Below are 18,786 nucleotides of genomic sequence, written 5' to 3' on the forward strand. Positions count from 1 at the left end.
CTACAGTCAAGACACTCCACTGCCATTTTCTGCTCACCCAGCTTGTGTGCTTAACATCCCACTAACATACTAAGGACAGACCTAAACTGCCTCTTCAATCCAGAGAAAAGCTGCATGATTCTCTTTAATTTGACATCAAACCCTGATCAGTAGCTGATGCTAAAGGGGCAAATCATAGTAGCTTAACTCAGAGCTAAAGGGGTGAGACAGCAGCTTAGCAGCTTCAGGATGGAGCTGGGTTGTATTCGCCAGCTCTCAATAAAGGTGTGGTGAGCTTGTATCTACATGGACTAGAGTATCTAAGAAATGTGTTCATACTAGGGCAGAATTAGTCACCACCTCCTCTGCAGAGAATTTTCCTCCTGCCAGGATCTCTCCAAGGAAAAGCAAATCTGACAATTAATGCAGGTAACAGCACCTGACAGCAGTTGTGCAGATGTGCCACAAAAAAAGGATGCAGGTACTGTGAGCGATCGAACAGACATTTTCACTCTCTTCCCAAATAAAAAACAGAAGAAAGAACTGGGTGTGTATGCATATGTGAGTATGAAATGGAAGCCAAATCTATCTAAATTAAAGATAATTAAAAGGAGATTATTTGGTTCAAGGTCACCTATGGCAGGCAACACCACAGTTACCATAATAACTTTAGATGAAAAGAAGATTAGACAGGTACAAACAACTGCAAACCTATAGAGTGCTGCTGCCACATACAGAACTCCACTTTCTAGCTCCTCTTAAATGTTTCCTTTGAAAATATTTTTATTCATTAGAAATATTTCCTTGCTTCAATCTTTTTCTTATATATTTTTTACCTATTAACAGCTCAGCTGCCTATATATACATTAAAAATTAATGTACCATGTCATAAAAGGCAAACATGATCAGAAGAAAAAAAGCAAACTCACATCACAGCATAGCATACATTTGCTTCTTCTGGGCTATACAAATATGTTGTTTAACTGGTCTTCAAACAGTTGATCATAGTGGATTACAGTTTATAACAACACAAATTCGTATCAATTTAAATTTCACTGCATAATGTGACTATCTTGAATTTCTACATCTTTCTTTTACATTGTAGGCTGCTTTAATTATGCCAGTTCAACCTTCTGAACGTGACAACAGAAAAATCTGAAAATGAAAAGCTGAAGTTGTTGAAAAAATATAAGATTATGGGATATCTGAATCTCAGAAAAATAGCTCATTGATGAAAATGAGTTTCTGTCAGGCTGTCTGACGTAAGATCCAATCTCTTTTTAGCAAAAAACCCACCCTATTTCTACTTTAACTACAAATCAAAGAACAATTGAGTTACATGTTTATGAGCAAGTAAAGAATGCTGAACTGTCTTCAAAGACTAAAGTTATTGTGATATTATACACACAGACAACTACTATGCTCTGCTACCTAAATTTTAGGTATTTATCCACTTAATACACAGTGAAAAATCCACAGTTATGCAGCCTTATGTATCTTAATTTCCTGCTTTCCATAGAAATGCTTGATGCATACTACTACATAAGCAAGCCTCATGCAAATTCAGAAGAACCATTAAAAAGTAACTTCCAATTTTCTTGTTTTTCTCACCTGGCATTATTAATTTAGGCAGCAGACACAGGACCAGTGCATTTATTTTTAAATACGCTGGCATTAATCTTTGCAAACATAACTACACCAGCACAACTTAACCACTGTGAACAAAGCAGAAGTCAGCACTTATTCTCTAAGATTTGGAGACCCTCAGCATATCAACTTTCTTTACATTTTCCCTCTATCACTCAGCACTTTTGTCTGATAGGGAAGCCAGGTGGCTAAAGAAGTTGTCCTGTCAGCTTTATCTTTAATCTCTGCAGTCAGATTTGTGAACGTAACGAAGTGTAAGGCAATGTTTGTCACTGCAATGTAAGAAATACACTTACCTTTAGAGTATCATCTTTCTGTAATTAGAGACTACAAAGGGATAATAAATACATACATCAATGTTTGGCCTATATATTAATAATCATGTTTAGTTTGTACAGCTCCTACTGTATGAAAAAGGTCTGTACTAATAGATGTTGCTTCCCTCTACTGCTTTAATGCCACTGTTGTTTGGTCACTAACACTGAACTCATCCAGCAGCCCTGTACATGGAGAGGGGAGCCAAGGCTGAAGCAATTCAGGCCAGTTCCAATTTCCTCTGAAGTAAAGGGGACTGCCCTGAATGTCAGAGACCACTCAACACAGACAAAAGATCAACTTGTACAAACCCAAGTTTAATCTGGAAGATGATTAACCACCAAACAGAATGAATTACCAAAGGAAGTGGACACTTATCCCTCTCAGTCTCTTCAAACGAAGACAAGCTTTCCAGCAGATCCACTTCTGCCAAGCATGTTACCTGCCTCCATCGAGGGAAGTGAGTGACATTTACATTCCCCACACAGATCAAACAAAACACTTCAGTGATCTCTTCTGATCTCTACTACTATGAACCTCTATCACCCTTGTAACCCTAGGTACAATTTTTCTCTAAGTTTAGCACAAAAATAAATACGAACTTGTGCAAAACCAAAATTTTTTGAGTCTTTCCCTCAGTTTTCCTGGAAAAATTGACAGAAATTACTTCTTCTCTGAACCTCGTTACTGCTCCCAAAAAAACTCCCGCTTCTACCCTCTTCCCTCTTTTGATTTCAGAATTGCTCCTAAATTATAATGGTTCTTCAAATTATTTAGACTAGCAAGATTTGGCTACATAAGGAGTAAGATACCCATTTCAATAAAAACATATCAAGTCAAGGAAAAAAGCTGCACATCTTTTAGCTAGGAACTTCAGAGTTAGGAAATAAGACCACAGATTTCAGGTGCTTTTGTCTTCACTATTGCTGAAAATAATTAGAGGGATTTTAAGTGTGCCTGTATACATTATATATGCATGTTTTTATCAGCATGCATTTGGGTTATTCCCTCAGAAATCCCTCTCTCTTATCCACAGAAAATCTGATTCAGGTTTCAGAGTTTTTACTGGGAAAAGGAAAACAATATATGAAATACATTTTAGCCTTTATATGTTACGGGTTTTGTGACAGAAGCAGCAAGCTTTCTCTGCTGTTTAAAACGTTCGCGTTCACCTACATTTTACTTCTGAGCTTGTTTTGGATATTCTTCATCTGTGACATTGCCATTGATTTATTCTGGTCAGAAAACATAGGATTTATTTCTGTTGAGCAAACCAGTGGGCTTTCTGAATGGATTATTGTCAACTCTTTTTTTTCTTTTTTTTTTTCTCCTACTACTACTGGTTTTCCCAATGAACTGCACTCTGGGAGTTCATTACACACTCAAGACCACCAGAAGTCATTCTGCTTCTGTGTCATGCTCTCAATGATTATATATTGTGTAAGTGCTATCTATAATGACCAGGCAAACCAAATTCAGCTGAACAGCTTTATCTAATTTTTCAAACCTAGAACATTATGTCCCATTTCATTTTTATGAGACTTACTTCAGACTTTCTCCAAGCAGGTCCTGGGTACAAAGCTGATGTCCTTCTTTGTTTTTTCTTTCCACAGCTCTCTAAACCACCCCCAGAACTCATCAGATAGAACGGCATCAGTCGTTGTTGAGCTTTACAACAGTCATATTGATCGGTATCTCCCAAAGGCACATTGTCATCATTTTACCACTGATGGGGTTATGGGCAGACACACACTTTGACATTCCCCTTAGATGTGATAAATGCAATCCTCATTTTCTCAGATCTTGCGCAATTCACCACAAATCCATCGATCACCACAGAATGACCCTTTCTATTCCACTGAAACTGTGAAACCCAAAGATAGAAATATCTTCCTAATTCATATGTATGCCATATATTCCATAGTCCTATTTTTCATTAGATTGGAGTGATTCAGCTCATCATTCCCATGATGAAAATATCAACTGGTGTATTCCTTTTGATTAATGTCGTACAGCATCAATTTGAATAAAACATTAACAGGTTTCTCCCCCCACTATAATCTATCTCATTTTTAAATACCAGAGGGCATTCCTGACACGTGCCACATGTGAATCATTTTGCTTGTGGACTGCCACAATCATTATTATTATAACAAACAGAAACCAGTTGGTAGCTGTTACTAGCTGAAGTTTTACTTGGAAATTTTACTCTAGTAAAACATTTTTAAAACTAGACATAACAGGCTAGAAAAAAATTCTTCCTATGCTTAACATAGGAAAAACCACTAACCAGAATTTACTAAGCGTTATGCTTTGTGCATCTTTTGCCAATTTTCTCAAAACAAGTAAAAATTGGTCGTGGCAAGAAGAAAGCAGCCAAGTCAGCCACACATGAACTTCAAAGAGCAACCTGCACAAACTCAGTGCCCTAACATTGCTCCTATTACAAAACTACAAAGAGTGTAGAGATTATGGCAAGATTTGGCCTAGGGTACAAAATTCTAGATGCACTATTTTGGGAAAATATAATAAAATCTACATAAAGGTTTGAACACTTTAAGTGCTAAGCACGTGCTTGTGATGAAAACAGAGATGCCTGTCACTGCCCTACTGAATTAAAACTGTTCTTAGTTTTGTGTCTTAAATATACAATTAAAAGCTTTCCATCCCTCATTTCAGAGAAGGAAATTGCAATCCTTCCTTGGAAATTAACCTTCCATCTAGTTCCTGGATATGTTTTTTTTAAATTATTATTTTTGAACCAGAAGCCATTTAATTATTATATGTGGCTTACATTTGCATCTCTGGAAATAGTTTTTTCTTCTCTCTCCTTCTACCATTTCATTTCAATCCATTACCAGGGGTGTGAGCAGGTTGCTGACTATGCTGATAGGCAGGGAGCAGGGAGAAGTCCTTGCTCCACATTTCATTCAGATAATAGAAACCTGCAAGCTGCTCAGTGTGACAGATGAGCTCTGTGAGCTAAAGCAACTTGTTCTGCCTGTCAGGCTGCAAGAGCCTACAGCAGCGAGATACAATTGTGATGACACCACCGTCGCGGAACTGGGTCAAACATACGGTCACTTTAAAACAGAATGTCACCCGTTCTTTCTACTTGAGGAATTTGATTCAGTGACACTAAAAGCTGTTAGATACCATTAGTTTTATATCCAGGTTCAAAATGAAACTGTTTCTTTGACCATATTTGAAGGATCTTATTGCAGGCCCTACTTTGTCATTAAAGTTCATAGGAATCACAAACTGTCAAATAATGTCACTATTGCCCAGAGCAAGCGGGTGCTTTATGAGGACAACACTCTCCCAACTGCACCAGGGAAGCTGGGCCTTTGGAGTAATATCACCATTATGGCCTTTGTGGATTAAATGCATTAAAATCATCACAGAATTTTGAAGAAAATTATACAGATATAAAATGGGTTTTTTTAATCACAGAAATAAAAGATACCTGAACTCATGCCTACACCTATTATTTGCTTTAGATCATCATCTCATACAAAAATTAATTTTTTAGTGGAATAAAAGAATTATTAAATGAATATTAGTAAAAAAGTAAAGATAAATGAAAAGTAATATTTAATAAACTGATCCAATTATTTCCCTCAGTCTAGGAAGACTTATTTGCATCATACTGTGATGCTGAAATATCCCATGCTATATTACAAGCATGTTCTGTTCAAAGATTAAATAACTGTGGCATACAGGTAACACCACATGCTGTGGTTCTACATAAGATTTGGAAAAGCAGATGATGAGATGAAGATAGTTCTGGCCATACTCCAATATTTGATAAGCAAAACCTTGCATGTATTAAATGACATGTAAACCTATCTTTTTTAACAGGATTACACTATGTATATGTTTCAGCACAGATAACTTTAGTCCAAAAGTACTAGAAATGTAGAAGGAAACAGTAAAGGTCTGAGATCCAAAAGTAATTTCCTTCGCAATATTTACCCGTTTGTGTTGACAGTCTGAGTCAAGCTCAAATCATGGACTCAGGTCAAGTAAAAATTCCCAGCCTATTAGATTCCACAGTTTAATTTGGGTATTTCAGTACAGCATAATGAAGACATTTTATCTATTTCATGTTTTGATGTATGTATTTTTCTGGTTTATGTTACATACTTGCCTTTCTAGTTCAACACAAAAATTTTCAGGAAAAATATTTTCAAGAAAAACTTCTCATGGAGCCATTCTGTTAAAATGATTTATATTTTTGTGCAGTTAAAAACTTATATAATTCTTAAAAATAATTGTTGTTTACTTGCTTTGATTTCTAAATGTCTTTGATCTCATTCATTAATATTCATTAGACTTCTGATGTTGGACTAATGAGAATCTTACACATTTATGAGAAGCTATTTAAACAATGCTATCAATTTTTTTTCCTGACTTATGTTTTTCATCAACACTGACAATACTTAATTCTTCGTATTCTCCAGTTTTGTCTTCAAACTTCCTGAAGAGATGGTACTCATTCTCCAAAACAAAGGGGAACTCAACAAATGCATAACTAATTCAGCCAATTTTGAGCATGGAACCCTAAGCAGATAACAAGAGAAACACGTAATATATATGGACAGAATGAATAATGCTCAAAGGAAGAATCCAGCCACAACTTTTCAGCCTCAGGAGTTTACAGGCACAAAAGCAGCAGTGCTATTGCCAGAAGACAAGAGCAGCCACTGATTATTTCCCATCCCAGGTGCATACACAACATGCAGGAACAGCAAGGCACTTGTGTGCTTTGTATTTCAGAAAACAGCGGCTGTGCTCAGATTGAGTTTCCACTGTTTGCAGTCCATATCCACAGGAAGCTGAAAGGAAGAGTGTCCCAGAATGCTGCCCAGAATCACCTGCATTGCACACACGGAATAAATGAGAAGCACCCAAGGGAACTGATGCAATCCACCACAACATGGCAACAAACAGATTCAATACAATATATCAAAATTAATATTTTTTTTTTTTCAGATAAAGCTACACCAGTTTGAAACCATCCATTAGAGGAGTCTATCTAGGAATTAATTCCTACACTGCAAGAGAAATAGCCATTTTGCTTCCTAATGACAATAAAATAAATGTCCAAATGCAGCTAAGTACATAATTCTGCAGGGCCCACTACAGCATAGGCACACCCATACACCAAATTTCCATACACAGAAAGCCACTGCTCTGGTCTCAGTATCAAATAATAACAAAAAAGTTCAAGGACAAAGTATTCCTAATTCTAGGATTCCCAGTGTATCTCACAGGATGCTTAGTACCTAATACCTCAGAATCTACTACCAACTCCAAATGTTTCAAAAGAGTTTCTTTTGTATATCAAAGTTTAAAAGATCTTCACTGGTACAAATGTTTTATTATGTGTAAAGATATGAATATGAATGTGGTTCTATATTACAACACAGTTCTGGAAGAAAAAGTAATTTTAGAAGCTTTAGCTAGCATCCAAAGTATTTATATAAGCCAGAATTCTGATTATGTGCAGTACCTACCCTTATATATCACTCCCAAATGTGTTATTAATCTTCCTCTAAAGAACAATATTTCCATCTTTTCTTCATTTCTATTCTTCTCTATTCCCCTGCATTCAGATCCTGATACTTTGTCTGTAACTATGATTCTCAAGCTTACCTCTCGGAAATGTGCCATCATAGCATATGTCATACTGGGATTTTATCCCACTTAAGCAAGCCTTCTTAAAACAAGCCACACACCAGAATTAACATGACGTGAGAAGTGTTAATATCACAGTACTAGAATGCAATGTTTTTTCCCCTGACACCTGGGAAAGTGAAAAACAGGAAAACATATTATTTAACAGAAAGTTTTCCAAGTAAGTCAAGTATACACAATGCTTAGGGTTTTGGGGGTTTTTGTAACAAAACATATTCTAATTTCTAATTCAAATATCCTGAAGTTTCCCAATTTTAAATTTTTAAAATTTTTCTTAAATCACACTGTCAAGGCCTAGCACCTACAGCCTCAGTTGCAGCACTGGGAAGGCTACATCTCACAACAGGTATAAAATACTAAAGTTAATTAATGGACTAGGATTCAAACAGCAAAACTGATGAAAAGCACAGAAATCGTTCTCATTGGAAACACTTAGATAAAGAGAAATGACAGTGCCTGCTACCAACAATAATGACTCAGTGGAGGAAAGCTTACAAATTATACTAATTAGTAAGAAACAGACAAGAAAAATAAGAGCCTCAAAGCGGGAGTGGCATCTTGGCAAAACGCTCACAAGCAAAGGCACCTAGTCTAGGCCTCAGCATCTTCTGTGTCTTTCAAAGGAGGCACCCAGCAGTCCCATTTTTGCCCTACAAAATTAGAACCAACCAGCCTGGGCAAGCACCCGATTTACTAAAGCAATTTTTTAAACTAAAAAGAAACCAGTGTGACCAATCTGTTGCTACTAATGGCCAAGCTTGGTTACATCCACACGGACTGCAGCAACTGCAGGTTAAATACACACTGAACCAATCTTTGGCAAGTGCTCTGCTTACAATGACATCTATTACTTATGACTGAAAGCACCTCAACTGCCCACATGACATTGATATTCTTCTACACATAAAAAGACTCAGAACAATTTTCTTAACCTCTCATATAACTGCAAAATTTCTCCATCCTTCCAGTAAATGTGCACTAAAACACAGAGTTTTGTTAAGTTTTAGTACTATGTTCATTCAATCAGCATGTTCTGCCTCATTCAGATTCCACCTCCTTAAGTCAGAAAACAAAACGTCTGAATGATCTTGACAGGAAAATCTGATTTGGTTAAACAGCTCAAGACTTTCCAAGTGAATGCAAACTTTGAAGAAGATACTTTTTAGTGAAAATTGTTATTATTGGTTTGAAAATTTCTTCATTCCTACAAGTATCATTAAAAGGTTTTTTTGTTTCAAACAATCAGAAATATTTCAACCATTCTAGAGACAGAACTGGAATGCAAGGGGGCTTATATAACAGTCTTTTTTAGGACAAAAATTAGGCTTTTACAATGCAGTTTCTTTTGTATTTAATAGAAGCCCACTTCCTTACTAATTGTCACTGGTTCTGTGACCAACAACTGCAATTAGTTATGCTTCGTGACATACAAATCAATCCTTTTGTGGTTATATTATTCAACCTGAACATTAATAGCAGCACTCTTATAAATTCTACAGGAATTGCATCACCACGCCTATTTTATTAAAGTATTTGTGGCAAGAGACAGTTAAATGCTGTGTATCCTTTAGATATATTACTCTGGTTGGGAAAATAATTAGTCTACCAGATGAATTAAAGAATCCAAGAAACCAAAAACCAAATAAGACTAGGATTTAATTTGTACAAGCAGTACTTAATTTAGTACCTAATAAAGATCACGTAAAATATGAAAAAAAATAAAATGCATTACTAATACTGTCTTATTTTCAAGTAGACCTCATATTTACAAACAAGTTTCTCTAGAAAAATTAAACTGACAGCAAAACAAAACCAACAAAGCAAAACAATTTTTATTAGTTCAAATGAAACTAACCAGGGCTACAGCAGTAAAAACCTAACTTCTTTTAAATTCCAAAATGAATCTCCTCTCCTGACCTTTATAGAGCTCAAGATGCATACGTACACAGAATAAACAAAATAATTTGCAAGCAAATTCACTGAGTGCACCTGACCTTTGAAACAGCACAGATAATTTTAATCAGATTTGCACAATGTTAATCTGTCTCAGGTTCCTTGTAGTAACACAAAGATGACAAAACTACTTAAGGAAAAAAAAGACAACATTTTACCAAAATAAAACAATCTTTAAATATTTTTAAAATAGCCCTAAGAGTCTCAGTCAGATTCAGAAAAGATTCCTCTGAAATTCTACTCCCTCAATATCCAGCTAAGGTGCACAATTCAGCTCTAGAGAGAAAAGCCCTTTCTGCCAGTTGTGCATGTTTCTGTCTCAGTTAAGTTGAAGAGCTGACACCTAAAAGAAAAAGTAATTTACATAGCCATTTTAAAAATCGGGTTTTGTAGGAGTGGCCTGTAGTTGCCTCCTTGATCACCTAGCATGCAGTGGCTGCTTAAAGCTTCTCAGTTACATTGATCATCTTAGATTTTTCAGAGATAATGACTAAAAAATATCAAGATCTGCAGCATAAATAACCTGACAAGCAGTGCTGACTAGTAAAAAATCTCTTGTTACAGAGAGCAGAAGTTCTCAGAAATATACATAAATGAGCCTTAGCTGAATTAGATGACAGCACCTTCCTCTGTGGAAGGACAGATGTTACATCAGGAGTTAAACAGCATTTATAGCCACCATTGCTTGTAACACTTGGAAAAAACAAGGGAAGAAACCTTATACTTTATATAAGGTCCAAAGCAGGTCACTGCAAGTGGTTCTATTACTTGTGCCTGATGAAATGAGAATAATTAGCATGGGGAGCTGAAAGCCCTGTTTAGGTTCACAATGTTCAACCTCCATCAAATTAGACCTTCCATGCCAAGAGCAACAAGAGGGTTCTGCCCAAGCTGGAAAAGACAGCATGAGAGTAAAATGTGACTAAACACATTAAAGACACTTAAAAAGCTGAAGTTTGGCTTTGGTACTTTTGAGAAAAAAACAACACTAAGTAGGACAAAGATCCTCATTAATTACTTGCCCGGTTGAGAGATGCAAGAGGACAACACAGCTTTGTCAAATAATGTACTTTATCTACTCCTGGCCTAGTTGCTTTTAAAGCTTCACTTCTTAGTATTTACAGAGACATTTTCAGTTTAATAAACCACTTAGAACAGCTGGAAAGGAAACAAAATAAACTATTAACTACATGAATTTGTAAGTATTCATGGTTCACAAATGAATTTTCTATATTGGCTGTTTCCTTGTAGAACCAGCACTACTCTTGTAATTCTTATGAGCAGTAAGGTGAGTCAAATGTGTTTCTAAAGAATTTGGTCGCCTTATCCACACTCAGATCATTGTGAGCAAACCCTGTACTATTTGACATAGCCTCTGAGACAATAAGCAAGAGAACAGCTTTCTCAAAACCAGCTTTGCTGAGAGCTAACACATGTTGAGGAGGGATCACGAACAGAGCTTTCCAGAACAGCATTCCTTCATTTGTGTGTCACTGATTAATTCTCTGAAACTGCTGTAGACCAGCCACCCCTTTCAGATTATGACAACAATCACACTCTTCTGCCACTTTATTTTGGTCTTTTTCTCTCTCCTTTGCTCACAAAGAATTTTACAGCTTGTCTTTTGCAACAGCTATTTGATATCCTCATCTTTTCCTATTAAGGATTTTAATTTATTCAGCTTATCAGGAAGGTTGAGAAGGGACCTGATCTCTGTGTACAGACACTTGCACAGTCTGTCAGTGTGAAGCATTCTGACCTTGCAAACAGTCACAGAGGCCCTGGCATCTGGAAATAAATCACACTGCAATGGGTGGTTCCTTGCAATAGTGACAAATACTATTGATAACTGCATCGTTCAGTCTCAGCATTCAACACAGAACCCGTTACAATGCAAGTGTTGTAATAACTATAAAATATTTAAGAAATAATGTAGAATGATTTTATCTTTCCTAATGCTGCCTTCATATTCCTATTTCCAATATACAATGAATGCTCACACACATGATCGAAAACGAACATTACACTAGAAAAATAAAGAAAAAACAGCTGCCAAATGGAATAGAACTTTCAGTTTCATATTTTCCTTTCAAATTTTAAAGCAATTTTCTATATCTTTAGGCAAACAAAAACCTTTAAAAAACCCTGTTTTCCTGAGAAAGTAATTTTCATTTATTTGACTACTCCTATCAAAATATCTATACTAAAATGCAGTTTTGTCTAACCTTCGAGTACCTCAAATTGTATCCTGAGTAAGATTCTTTGCACTGTTTTGCTTCCGTATCCAACCACCTCTAAATCTTCCCTGATTTAAATCCTGCCCCCAGTATCCTCTCATATAACTTCAAACACTAATCCTGATTTTTGTCACAAAGCTGCAGACAAGTAACTATTCACCACCCCACAACTATTTACTATCCCACACTGAACAGCCGCATTGCTAGCCAGACTGCCAAGAATACTCTCCATATTCTTCCTTTTCCAATTCAGTTCTTAGTAGGACAACTCATGATAAATACATTTATAAAAACGTCTTCTATATATAATACAAATATTTCGCTACCAATATTTCACTCCAGTTTTTAACAGGCAAATAACCAGTCTTACACCAGTCTGTAATGATAACTGAACCAAACACTTTAGCTGACAATAGTTTGCAGCAACACACAAAGCACAGTAGTTTGACAATCAGCACGTCCCCAAATAAAATCACTGCAGTTTAAATCCAACTCATATAAAGGCTTGCAGAGCAATGGAAGCTGAAGTCCAGGGTTGTAACATTTTCTACAGAAATATTAGACAGACCATTAGGTTCTCATTCGAACTCTGTTTGCTCTGCTGGCCTGCATTTTGGTTTTTCTATAAATATTTTTAAACAAGACTACCCATTTTCTTCAGCAAAACATCTGCCTAATCAAAAATAAGACTTAGAGACTCATAAACCTCAGATTTATGCAAGATCCCTTCTGTCCTTTCCCCGTCTTTTTCTAATACTGAATGTTTTAAAGACAAATTTCACCTGAAAATTTCTCTGCAATGAACCAAATTCTGCTCTTCTGAAATCGGATTCATCACAACTGTATAATTCATAAATATTTAATAACACAACATGAACTAAAAAGAGACTGAAAGCCTGAAATCATTAAATCATTAGGACATGTCCCAGCACAAGAAATTTGCAGCATAGGAGGGAGCGTCATTTGTCATCACATGCAATAGCAACTGTCTCCATCAAGAACGAAGTTAATCAGCACAGACTAAATAAATTAGGTAATTCTTTAGATTGCTAACATTGTACTTTAGAATGAAGACCAATCTCTGTCTCCTCGTGCTGGAAAACTTCTCTTTCAAATAAATCCGTTTTGTGGTTTGAAACTAAGGGGCAGTGAAATTCCTTAATGTACTTTTTACCCAAATATTTTTGGTAAGATACTCAGTTTACACAAGGGACACAAAGTGTTAAAACTATAAAAGGCAGAAGAGCAAACAGGTTTAAACACAAAGACTTCAGTATTTAATCGACTCTTATGATCACCGGTCATTACCTGTTTCTAAAAACAGTAAAGTTTTTCACTTTGTTTCAGGTTTTAGTTTTTTCTGCAATGCTTGAAAGAAAGATGGTATATGGTGCCTATTTAATTAAAGGAGCAACAAAAACCTTAAGCAAGAGCATTTTAATATAAAAGTAACTGGATCTTTATCACAAAAAAAAAGCAAGGACGCTTTCATGTACAACAGAAAACTCATTTAACCTTCAAAATCTGCTAGGCAATTTTGTGAGGAACCAGAGCAACTAAAACACATATAACAATAATTAAATATAAAAGAAAAGGTTGAGCATCACATATGTTATCTACAGAAGTTATTAAACAATAGGTGGGAATATTAATGCAAAGAATAATCATATTGCTATACTATCAAGGGCATACATCAAAGTGGAGTACATTTTTGCAAAATCAAGGGAAAAATTGCTTTTGTTTTGGCACTTGGTTTGACATGGTATGTCAAAAGAAATTATAAAATGTTTTCAAGATATACTGAGTATGTTACTTAGAAAGTATTGTGCTTTAGAAGGCAGGAAGAAATGAAGGCAGGAAAGTTGAAGGACACACACAGCTCTTAATGCAGCATAAGGTAAGCATGGTTGCTCTGCTACTATATATTAAATGACCAAGTAATGAAGCTACTGGTTTTGATTCATGGAAATGCCAAAAAGATCGTGGATAAAGTATACAAAATTAATGGTATTTCCTTTTTTTTTTTTTTTTTTTTTTTTTTTAAGAGGAGTATCAGGAAGGCAGCAAAAGTCAGGTAAAGCATCAAAGTGGGAAAAATAGTGACAACAGAAAACAACAAAATCAAGCATCTTTTCATTTTAGGGATCATTTAGAAAAATATTACTGTAGTAATGCTATTTAAAAGCTATTTCATAATCCAAAGTCCCTATGGAATACTTTACTTCCTACCAGTTTAGGGAATCATATTGTTTTTACTAACAGAACACTGATTTCATTCCAAATGCCAGCTAAAATGCAAATTTGGGCCTCGTGTGTTACCCACTGCTTTCTAACAGGCCTTCATTACCTCTTAGTTCTCAGTTAAGACTTGTGCACAAATCCAGCAAAACAGTTCAGAAGGTACTTAATTTTCAGTATTTGCATAATAATACTGAAAAGGATAAATAATATGCATACTTAGTGCCAAGCATCAACACTATGCCAATTTAAGGTCTTATACTTAACATTTCAGAAATAATTTTGAAAACAAATGACATATATAAAGTATTCCAACAAGTTGGTATACAATGACTTCTGAACAACGAAACACCTGCCAAGGCCAATACCTACCAGACACATCAGATTTTTAGTGACTTTACACCTTGCTAAATCTCTGCAAATGTTAATGCTGAAAAACCTTTACATTCAGAAGAATTTATATAAATGTTTTTGACTATTCATGCAGTAAGAGCATTACTTTGATACACTAACAGGCATCACGGCAGTGCCAATACAGAAATTCTGTACTTTGGAGTATCTAGAAATGTGAAGCAGACAAATGCAGCTGTTATGTGTTACAATGCAAATCTGATGAGCTACACTGGGACTATTCAGTATTGCAGTGCAAATTGATGAGAGGAGAGGCACACAGTCTGAATAAAATAAAAAGGTTTATTTACACCTCACAATTAGGACATTTTCTTTAGTATTGTCCAAAAGATTAAAACTAGCTTTTTTTCCTAAGACCTCTTTACAATTGTTCAAGTTTGCTACTAGAATAGCTACACCACTTCCAAAAGGAGCAGGCCTTTAGAAGCACTCAATAAATTTGAAAAATTCTACACTGTTACCATAACAATCTGCAGGGACCTATGCAAACACCTGCTCCCCTCTGTAGGTACCCTCAGCCCTCCCACCCTGACACATCTCCCTCAGGGATTACAGTCTTGGGAACCTCCATTTAGGGGCCTTTTACAGCTTGGGATTCCCCCTCACAATCAATGCACTGGTGGAGGAGAGCTCTTTCAACAACTTTCCAATCTGTTCCTTGCAGAAAGACAGCTAGCAGACTGTCATGAAATTTAAGGGAAGGAAGGAGGAACTAGTCCTAATTAAGGGCTTCTGCAGAAACTCTCTGAACAGCTGAGTCACTTAGAGAACAAGTACAATCTAATTGCACAGTCCCAAATAACTCTGCCTGGACACAGTGGGTGCTGGGTTAGTCATAAACAGGGCCAGATCCAGCCCTTTCCAACAGGAATAACATTCAACTAATGCCAGTCATTTTTACCAGTAAAGCTTTCTACATGCTTATTATGAAACTACTTTTCTCTTACAACACAATTTTATCCTTGGTTTGTGTGCACATTATTAAGTGGAGAGGTACCTCCTTCACTACAAAAATTTACACGCAGAAGTGAAAGGCTTCAAATTCTGACATTGACTGTTGAGCACGGATACTCAGAATTATCCTGTGCCTTTAGAGACAATCGTATTTCCCTCCCTGGTTCTCAAAGGAACCCAGAAGGCATTTTATCAGCAAACAAAGCAAACAAAGATTTGGTTAGGCCTTTAAAATAATAAATAAAAACAAACAAGCAAACAAAAAAACACATTTACATATGAATTTGAGCACTGAACTCAGAAAATAGGAGTTATAAACTACAATGATGCACAAGGAACACATTGCACCAAACATATCTATTTGATAAATTACTGCTAGAGTAGAGAAAGATGAGAAGAATGAACATAATTTATTAAGACTTTCTTTAAAGTGTCCATCTCCCTCTAGAGCTTATGGAAATAAAGCAACAAAACCATGTAGCCCTGTAAGAATAACTTAAATCTAAGTGAGAAAAAATCTAAAGGAAGGCAAAAAAGACATTTCAGATATTAGCTTAATAAGGAGAAAATATGGATGATACTGGTCAACTTATATTGATGAACAAAATAAAACATTGCCTACACAGCAGCAAAATATTCTAAAATAATCAATTTGCATTTTTTAATCATTCTCCTATTAGGATCTGAGCTACAGAAGTCAACAATGTTTTTCTTGGAGACTTAATATGTCTACATTTGCCCTCTGTAGTAAACATGGCCGATTTGTCTGAAGCTGTTTATTTACACACTAAAGACATTCTATACACAAATCAGCTGACAAAGTTGGAAAGTGACAATATTTTTAACCTTGACAGAAATAGGCAAAATTACAAATATATGAAATAATATAAACAAATGTAATTGACATAATTGAAGCTGCAGATACTGGAGAAGAAAGAATGACTGACGTATAAAACTGAGTAATTCAATTTACTGCAAATTCACAAACGGATTCATGTGACAAATGACAAAATGAATATGAGAGGATTATACATTGTAACTCTAAAAAGGCAAATCCTATAAAGTACATACACAGTTATAATATGAAAGACAAGTGGATAATCCCATGTTTAACATTAAGTTATATGAGTTGACCCATTGTTTCCAATAGCATCTCTATATCCTCCAATTTTCCCAGCATGTAAAAGTATTGCCTTGGCCACTAGCAAAGTCAATGGAAACTGCAAACATATAGTTCAAAGGCTGTTAAACTAAAATATTTTACTATCAGTACAGGCTTTGTGTAACACACTATTCTCACTGCACTCTGAGACATAAACCATTACAAAGAAAACAAAATTATAAGAAGCTGAATAAAACCATATGAAAAATGGATTCAAATAAAATAAATGTTTAATAAATAAGTGAATGAAAACAAATAGGCTCCACAGCTTTCACATATTGCTGCCTTCATTCTTCTAAGTTTTCTCAATACTACAATACCAATTAAATTAGCACTATTATAACAGCGTATTTTGAGGAGATTGAATTAGAACTTGCATCAGAAGTGCTATACTTGGAAATGTAACAGCTCCCATTGAATGAAACTAACAACATCTCTGCCCAAATGTCTCACAAGGGAAAAAAATAAACAAGCTGAAAGAAATAAACTAAAGGTTTCATAGTAAGTGGTGGAATTGACAAGCAAACTAAACTCAGCATTTGTTAGCACTCTGCCTAACACAGGAAAAAAGCAGTGTGTGTGTGTGTAAAATTTCTTTACACAGGATGTAACTTTGAAGATAGGAACAGTACTCTGCTATCATTCAAAGATTTAAAACTACTCAGAATGTCTAAAAGTGCATTTGAAGGGAAATGTGAAAGCAGGTTATGTAATCGGGGGGCCTGCTATTTATTGGAGATAAGAGACATCTTGTCCTGAAAAAAAAGGCAAAATATTTAATGTCATTTTTCCATTAGACATTTCAGTGATTCAATTTAAAATTAAGATCTTAGCACATGGTCTGGAATGTTTCACTTCAATCACCAACATCCAACAGTCAAAAATTAAATACTTAAAAAACTGCTTACAGGTGACATATTGTGCAATTGTTCTTTGAACTGAACTTTGTATTTTCCTCTTCTTAAGAGTGTTAAATCATTTAAGATTTTTAATTACACTATACCCCACAAAAATAGTTTAAAATATTGTCTCAAAAGCAACTTTCAGCTGAAAATCTCTGAGCTCACATTTTAGGTTCCAGCCTAGAACCAAGAACAAGAGGACTATTTGGGGGAGGAGGTAGGGAGTGGGGCTTTTTGTTGTTCTTCATCGTGATTTTACTAATTTCTTAAATGAGTTACTGGGAATCTGCAATATGAATCTATTCCTTGGACACATGGTATCCTTGGAATATACCTATGGAAAAACATAGGTACCTTTGCCCTCAGTATGGTATTATCACTCAGCCTACCCATGTTCAGCTAAAATAATTTACGAACTGATATAAAAGCACTTGATCCATCACTTCGACAAAGTGCGTAAGGCACCTAAAATGGCTTTAAGCGTTACTGCCTTACGCAGCAATTTAAAGTTAGGCGATTGCTCGAGTCTCGGTGATCCAACCATGGGCTGCTTGTTGCAATGACTGCCTCGCGTTTTGCTGGAGCGTGGGAATTAATGGATCTGCTGTAACACACCGTATTTCTGCCGCTCACCGAGGGGCCACAGCAGCGCTCACGAGGGTCCAATAAAACACTTTTCATTAGAGCGAAACGTGCCCACGAGAGTGTTTCAATGTCGGAGGGGAGGGACAGGAGGATGACGGCGCAGCGAGGACGCGGAGGGCACAGGGGCGGCACCGCCTCAGGGAGCGGGGGCAGCGGTGCCCTCGGACTCCCCCTCAGCGCCCGCCGCCCGCTCCTCCCGCTGGAACGATCCGCAGCGGGGAGAGGGAGAAGGAGGGTGAAATTGACACAAAATGGAGACTTACAGTCCTGCCGTGACACGCGTGCGCGGCCCCGCCTGTGGTGGCGTAGGGCCGGAGGGCGGGGTCGTCGCTCTGTCAAGGGCTCGCCGGGACGGTGGCTGAGGGGCTGCGGCCGATTTCTCTGCCTGTGGTGGATGATTTTGCTGCTTGTGGCGGGCACAGGAGGGTCGTGAGCGGAGCGGCTCCTTGGCCGCGGTAGCCACCCCTTAGGTGCCAGCCCCCCCGGAGATACGGGACATCTGGGGAGTGCAGGAGCACCGTGCCCAGGGCCAGCCGTACCCGAGCTGAGCCCGCAGGGAAAAGTCTCACAAATTGTGTGGACACTTCCCATGGCAATACGAGTAGCTCACACCATTATAAGTAGGGAAAGTAATGTCGCAGTG

At 36.7% G+C, this 18,786-nt stretch overlaps 1 protein-coding gene across 1 annotated transcript in view; it reads right to left on the reverse strand.

The window, feature by feature from the left end:
• The window catches only part of FHIT (fragile histidine triad diadenosine triphosphatase), a 553,468-nt gene extending 535,004 nt beyond the window's left edge, over positions 1 to 18,464 (reverse strand). The window contains exon 1 of the mRNA XM_069027656.1: positions 18,407 to 18,464. The gene's annotated coding sequence lies outside the window, so the exon portion shown is untranslated. The remainder of the gene's footprint in view (positions 1 to 18,406) is intronic.
• Positions 18,465 to 18,786: the final 322 nt, after the last annotated feature.

Source organism: Aphelocoma coerulescens, chromosome 12 (assembly GCF_041296385.1).
Source record: "Aphelocoma coerulescens isolate FSJ_1873_10779 chromosome 12, UR_Acoe_1.0, whole genome shotgun sequence".
In the NCBI taxonomy this organism is placed as follows: Eukaryota; Metazoa; Chordata; class Aves; order Passeriformes; family Corvidae; genus Aphelocoma; species Aphelocoma coerulescens.